The following is a 6,948-nucleotide window of genomic DNA, read 5'->3' as shown; positions in this document are numbered from 1 at the left end:
CCCTGAATTTAGGATTCAGGCTACATGGGTCCTACTCTTGTTTTGAACATGACCCTTATCGGTAAAACCTGAGGGGAGGGGTTGTTTGAAAGAGATCGGCTGTCTAGAAAGCCTTCTTCAGTTCTGACAAATCTGTGTTTATGAATAGTCTGATTGCTGTGGAAATAAACACATGGCTACTGTTCATTCCACAAACATTTATGGTATACTGACTAGGGAGGCATTGGTGCTAGTAGCTGGGGCAGAAGGGTGAATTACATACAGTCACTTTCCTAAAGGAGCTCACAGTTTAGTGAGGGAGGCAGGCAGTTAAAGAGAATATCAGTGAGACAAGAGCAGAAGTACAGATACCCATAGGGGAGGGTGGAGAAGAAGTTAGGGAGGCCAGGCACTTTTCTGGAGAAGTTGGTACCTGATGTGGCTCTTTAAAGATGAGTAGGGTTCAGCCCGGAGAAGTGGCAGAAAAAGGTCATTCCAGTTAGACAGAACCACTTAAGAATGGCTGGAAGACAAGAAACAGTCTCATGAGCATGATCAGAAGCACGGGCCATTTTTCCTCACTGGAGCAGAAATCCCAAGGCCGGGAGAAGTGGTGAATGAGGCTGGAGAGGTAGGCAGGTGCCAAACCTGACAATTCTCATGTGTTATAATGAGAAGTTGAGCCCATAACCTGTGATTGGTGGGAAGCCACTGAATTGTCATAATAGAAAGAGGTATACTGTCAAATCTGTGATTTGAAGGATAGATTTGAGGGGACGGATATAAAGGAAGAGAGACTTTTGAGCCTGGGGCAGAGAGGTGAGAATGAGTGTGGATGTGGTTAAGTGAGGAGGTTAGCACACAGTTAACATTACTCTACTGCCTCAGTTTTCTTAGGGATGCACCAAGCCCCTTGCTTGGCTCTGATGGGGAGTGGGAAGCTTTGGAAAAGTGGTGAGGATTCAGGGCACTCACTGAGGGGAGTGGAAGAGGAAATGGAGTCAGGATAAGAGGAAAATGGCTGCTGTAGCAAATTAACGTAAACTTGGCTTAAATCAACACAGAGTTACAATTCTGCAGGTTAGGAGTCCAACATGGGTCTCACTGGGTTAGCATCAAGGTGTCATAGGGTATCCTTTCTGGAAGTTCTAGGGTAGAATTAGTCCTCGCCTTTCCCAGCATCTAGAGCAGCCATGGGCAAACTACGGCCCGTGGGCTGGATCCGGGCCCGTTTGAAATGAATAAAACTAAAAAAAAAAAAAGACCGTACCCTTTTATGTAATGATGTTTACTTTGAATTTATATTAGTTCACACAAACACTCCATTCATGCTTTTGTTCCGGCCCTCCGGTCCAGTTTAAGAACCCATTGTGGCCCTCGAGTCAAAAAGTTTGCCCACCCCTGATCTAGAGGCTGCCTGCATTCTTTGGCTTGTTGCCCCATCCCTCCATCTTCAAAACCAGCAAGGGAGGGTGGAGACCTTCTCATATTGCATCACTCTGACACTCTCCTGCCTCCTTTCAATAAAAAAATCACGATGAGATGCATAAATAATATTAATCATTTCAAGTGAACAATTAATTGATATTTAGTATATTCACAATGTTGTGCAATCACTACATCTAGCTCCAAAACATTTTCATCACTCTGAAAGGAAAACCATATTCATTAAGTAGCTTTCCCCCATTCTTCCCTCCCTCCAGCCCCTGGCAACCACCAATCTTGGTTCTGTCACTGTGAATTCCCCTACTATGGATAGTTCACATAGGTAGCCTAATACAATACATGACCTTTGTGTTTGGCTTCTTTCATTTCACTTGATGTTTTTAAGGTTCTCACTTCCACTTTGAAGGAGACTGGTGATTTCATTGGCCCATCTGGGTAATTGGGGGTCCTCTCACTATTTTAAGGTCAGCTAGTTAGCAACCTTAATTTCATCTACAATCTCCCTTCCCCTTCCCCCATACTCACAGGTTCTGGGGATTAGGACATATACATCTTTATTTTTTTTGGGGGGGGGGGGGCGGAGGGATTATTCTGCTTACCCTAGGAGAGGTCACAATGTGTCAAGGGTAGACTATCTTAGAGATTCTACTCAGCAGTCCAGCTCCAGAAGCAGAGCATATGGACTGTGGTATTGGTCCAGGGTTGGGGCTCTGCTGGGTGGAAATGATGTACAGAAACTGTGGACCCGATGCTCATCTGGAAGGTCTCGGATGGGGAGGAGCAGAAGGAAAGAGGTAGGAAAGGAACTGATACTAGGAGAAATAAAGTGGGTTAGCGTAGGTCTCCCCAAACTTTAGTATATGTTCAGTCACCGGAGGAGTTTAAGCAGAGATTTTGATTTATGGGTGTGATCCAGGAATTGGGCCAGCAAATTCTGATGCAGCTGGTGGGGGTGAGTCCACTCTGTGTGGAATGTTGATGTAGATCTCGGAGGTCTTGAGGTTGAAGAACTCATGTGATAGGAGTCAGGAATTAAGAGGGCTGGCAGCGTAAAAGGCTGGGATTACACAGTGGGGTTTTTGAAGCTGGAGCTCAGTTTTGAACTGGCTAACCTTATTCCCACCTTGAGGCCTTCATATTAGCTATGCCCTTTGCCTAGCACAATGCTGTCCATCTATAGTTGTAAATGTTCTAGTTCCCACATTAAAGAGGTACAAGGAAACAGACAAATTAATTTTAATAACATATTCTCTTTAACTTAACATAGCCAAAATATTATTCAATATACAATTACTATGAAATTGTTGAGCTATTTTTACATCATTTTTTGTCTTACTAACTCTTCAAAATTCAGTGTGTATTTCATACTTGCTTCACATCTCAGTTTGGACCAACTGCATTCCAAGTGCTCATTACCCTCACATGGCTATCATATTGGCCAGCGCAGGATGGAATGCCATCATCCCTCCCCCCATCTTTGCATGGTTGGCTCCATCTCATTCAGGTCTCTACCCAGAGATGTCTTTCCTGGCCACGCTGTCTAAACCAGCCACCTTCCATTCCTAACACTGCTTTCTTTTCTTCAGAGACTTATTGCTATCTGATGTTTTATTAGTTATTTGTTTGCTTATTATCTGCCTCCCCATAGGCTATAAATCGCATTAGGGCAAATCCCTGTCTGTCTTCTTTAATGCAATATCCCCAGCAACTACATCACACCCTCAATAGACTCTCAACAAATATTTGTTGAATGACTTTGAAGATTCCAAATTCATCATTTGTTGTCTCGGAAGCCAATGTTCATTCAGTAGGATGTTAGGCAAGGGGGCCGAAGGGAAGAGCATTATGCAAGATATGAGGTGGGAGAAAGCCAGCCTGAAAGCTAAAAGGCTGACTCTCAGATGTCAAAGTAGAAGCCGGGTGGCTTTCCAGCTGTGGCTGTGTGTTGATTCAACCACTGGATTATCCGGTTCTATGAGAAACCATGTCACCAAGTGGTACTTCTGCCTGGCACCAGTAGATGGGGCAGTGTCATAACAAAAAAAAAAAAGTGCAGTCTGCCTTCCAGTGGGGTGTCCGACCACTTCCCCAACTGACTTTGCTAAAGTTCTGTTCTGGAAATGCCCTATGTCTCAGATCTGTGGTGTGGGCTCATAGAGGGCGCCACCAGCTTTCCCAACAAAATACAGCCGCAGTTGTGACTTGTGCTTTCTGAAGGGTGGCCAGCTTCTCCAAAAGGTGAGGTGGGCCCCAGAGGCTGGCCCAGGCCCTAGGAGACAGCTTGGTCCTCCTCCTGGGTCTTTGAGCACAGGCACAGAGCATGACTCACACACAGGAGTGTTCCCATTTGTCTTCTAGAGCCTTTCTGTCCTCCCAAGGTTGAAAACAAGCTTATTAAGAAGGTAGTCCAGCCCTGACTGGTGTGGCTCATTGCTTGGGCGTTGTCCCATGCACCGAAAGGTTGCCAGTTCGATTCCTGGTCAGGGCACATGCCCCTGTTTCGGGCTCAGCCCCTGGTGGGGGGGTGGTGGTATAGGAGGCAGCTGATTGATGTTTCTCTTCCTTTTCTTCCTCTCTCTAAATCAATAAAAATATTAAATGACTCTTGTCAAAAGAGTCATTTATGGGCCCATTAAAAAAAATTAAAAAAGGAAGGTAGTCCAGGTGTGGCAGAGACCAGTCCACAGGAGCAGTTCTGTGGGCCTATTTGCCTGTGTGCCTGGGACTGACACTCTGGCTGCTGCTGGAAAGCCTGGCCTTCCAGTGGAAACTTCCCTGCCACTGCATGAAGCCCATGGTGGTACCCCTCGCAGATGCCGAGGCCAACCTTAGCTCCCACCACCTGCCCCACACCCTCCTCCCCAAACTCTTCTGACCCTTGGACCTCTAAGCAGTTTGGAAATGTTAACTGCTTGAACGTGACATCTACTTTTGTAGGGGTTAGACCTCAAGATTACGGACCAGTTAAAGGTTAATTTGGTGTGTTTTAAATGGAAGTTTTTGTCTGGAGTGCCTATGTCATTGCCACTGCAAGATATTCTGGAAATTTGAGCCAAAGAATGAATTAATTTTGGCTTAAATGGCTTATTATAATCCTAACTATCTCATTCCCACATCATGCCTGGTACCCCTCCAATTAACCCATCGGTGCTACTGAGCAGTAAGAAGTCACAGTTTTGGTCTAATGACAGCCTGGGGCCAGTCAGCCATTCCTTCCTGAAGAGGCAAGGAGGGCCCAAAAAGCATGATCAAGAGACTTTCTTCTTTGATCAGGAAATCATCTTCTTTCATTGTTACAATAGTTAAACTCCATCCTAATCTGCACATGTACATGCATTTTCATGTTCTATAATTTTGCTGTCATTTATACCCCTAAAGCCCTTTAATTCTTACCTGCATGAAGAAATCCTCTTCATCCTTCATACGTTACCACCTCTGTGGAGCCTTCCCTGATTCTCCTAGTCGTAATGAACCTTTTCTTCCAGTTTTGGGTCTTTCTCAGGGCCCAACTCTGTATTCTTATTCCCATGCATGTCTCATTTATTAGTTCAACAATTAAGCAGTGCCTATTGGTACCAGGCACTGGGGACACCGGGTGCTTTCATAGAACCTACAAACCCAGAGTTGAGTGGACTTCACATCCTTCATTGGACTGGGAGCTTCTTGGAGACAGGAATTGGGTCTGCAAGGGACTAGGTCAGGGACTGGCACCAAAAGGTACTCAGCAGTTAGTTAAATTGAAACTCAACACCAGTGACTCTGAGAAAACTGAATTAGAGTTTTAAAAAAGGTTAAACGTTAGCAAAGGTAGAAGGCCAGGACTCTCCAGGAGGGCTATGTGGTTCTGAAATCTGGCACAGAAGCCAGAGACATCCACAATCCCCTGGTGGACTGGGCCTATGGAGTGGAGATCGCACTGTCCTCCTCTAGGACGAATTTGGAAGTTTGACGTAGGGTCATCTGGGCGTATATCACACATTCCAGCCAGAAGGTTTTTTTGTTTTTGTGTGTGTTTTTTGAGAAGACCATAGAGGCAAGCAGGTTGTTTCAAAGGCCCAGAAATGAGTTACTAGCCAAAGGTCGAGCTGGTCAGATGATTAAAGTTGCATTGTCTAGTTGGCACAGAAGAAAAGCATGATTCATGTGATTATCATTCCCAGTGGAGGGTGGCCTGGCATTATTCGACACTCAAATAAAAACGTCATTTGAATTTTTACTGGGAATTCTCATCCAAACTGTGTCAGTGATGTAATAAAATAGAATGACTGGCTTGTCAAAGTAAACTGAGTTCTGATCACAGGTAAGCATTTCTTGGAAACTGTGTATATCTCAGAAAACAGATACTCTGAAACATGACAGCAGCAGGGGGCGCTGCTGGAGATTAGGAGCAGGTAGCACCTTATTTATAGACTATATATTTATATACTATCTTGTTCACTCCAATCATATCACTATTACCTGTGGAGAAAGGCTCCAAGATAGTGAAAAATGAGTCTTGGTGTTTTCTTTGCCCCTATTTTCTTTAGTAGAATAAAATTCTGGAAAAAAAAAATTAAACAGCCCTGACTGGTTTGGCTCAGTGGATAGAGTGTCAGCCTGCGGACTGATTCCAGTCAAGGGCATGTACCTTGGTTGCGGGCACATCCCCAGTGGGGGCGGGGGGTGCAGGAGGCAGCTGATCGATGTTTCTCTCTCATTTATGTTTCTAGCTCTCTATCCCTCTCCCTTCCTCTCTGTAAAAAAATCAATAAAAATATATTTAAAAAATATTAAACAGCACTCAGTCATTCTCAGCTGCCATGTAATGAAAGAACCACTATTTCCCCCAACCTTTCTGCATAGTAGGTTATAGTATAAAATCCCACCTTCTACCACCTCCTCAAGTTTCGATGGAGACATTTATTCAGTGAGTTGCAATTCATCCTGGGGGTGGAGCGTCAGAAATCAAGTTTTTTCCTGAGGGGTAACCCCGGTCTTGGCGCTATAGATAAAAGAGATGCTGGTAAATTTGGGGTGTAATTGCTGGATTAGACTGGTCTCCCCATTCCCTCCACCAATGACTGCAACTAGGTCCCTTTAAGAGACTAGGAACCCGCAGGGCGTCGGAGACCGAAACGGATAGTCCTCCCTGCGCCTCCCCTGTCCCCGCTCGGCAAATGGTTTGCGCCGGCCTATATTTACCCGAGGTCTTCCTCTCGGACGGCAAGGATGTGAGGCTGGCGAGCCGGCCAGCGCTCCCAGAACCCGAGGGGTCGCGCTGCAGAGGCGGGTAGCAGACCGAGAGGGGACACCGGGAGCGGAGTTGGACACCCCCGGAGGGAAGAAATGAGGTAGCGACGGTCCCGGGAGCCGACCATGCGCGCGCCCCGCCTGTGGAGCCCCGCGCTGCCCCGGCCGAGCCAGCCCGGACGGTGAGCCGGCCGAGCCTGTACCCCCTGCGCCCTGTTGGGGCCAAGATGAAATGAGCCAAGACCGGAATGGTGCGCCGGGGCCGCCGCAGACAGTCTGACCCTCCATCTTACA

At 46.2% G+C, this 6,948-nt stretch overlaps 1 long non-coding RNA gene across 1 annotated transcript; it reads right to left on the bottom strand.

The window, feature by feature from the left end:
- Nucleotides 1-4,694: 4,694 nt before the first annotated feature.
- On the bottom strand, nt 4,695-6,734 carry LOC106696369. The gene is made up of 3 exons (XR_001347289.2): nt 6,607-6,734; nt 6,291-6,406; nt 4,695-5,537 (listed from the first exon to the last, which is right to left on the bottom strand). It is a non-coding gene; the product is annotated as an uncharacterized LOC106696369 (long non-coding RNA).
- Between the last annotated feature and the right edge of the window lie 214 nt (nt 6,735-6,948).

The sequence above is a fragment of the Myotis lucifugus genome, unplaced genomic scaffold (assembly GCF_000147115.1).
Source record: "Myotis lucifugus unplaced genomic scaffold, Myoluc2.0 scaffold_14, whole genome shotgun sequence".
NCBI classification, from domain to species: Eukaryota; Metazoa; Chordata; class Mammalia; order Chiroptera; family Vespertilionidae; genus Myotis; species Myotis lucifugus.
Note: the sequence above shows the minus strand (reverse complement) of the source record. Positions and strands in the feature narration are given on the sequence as shown.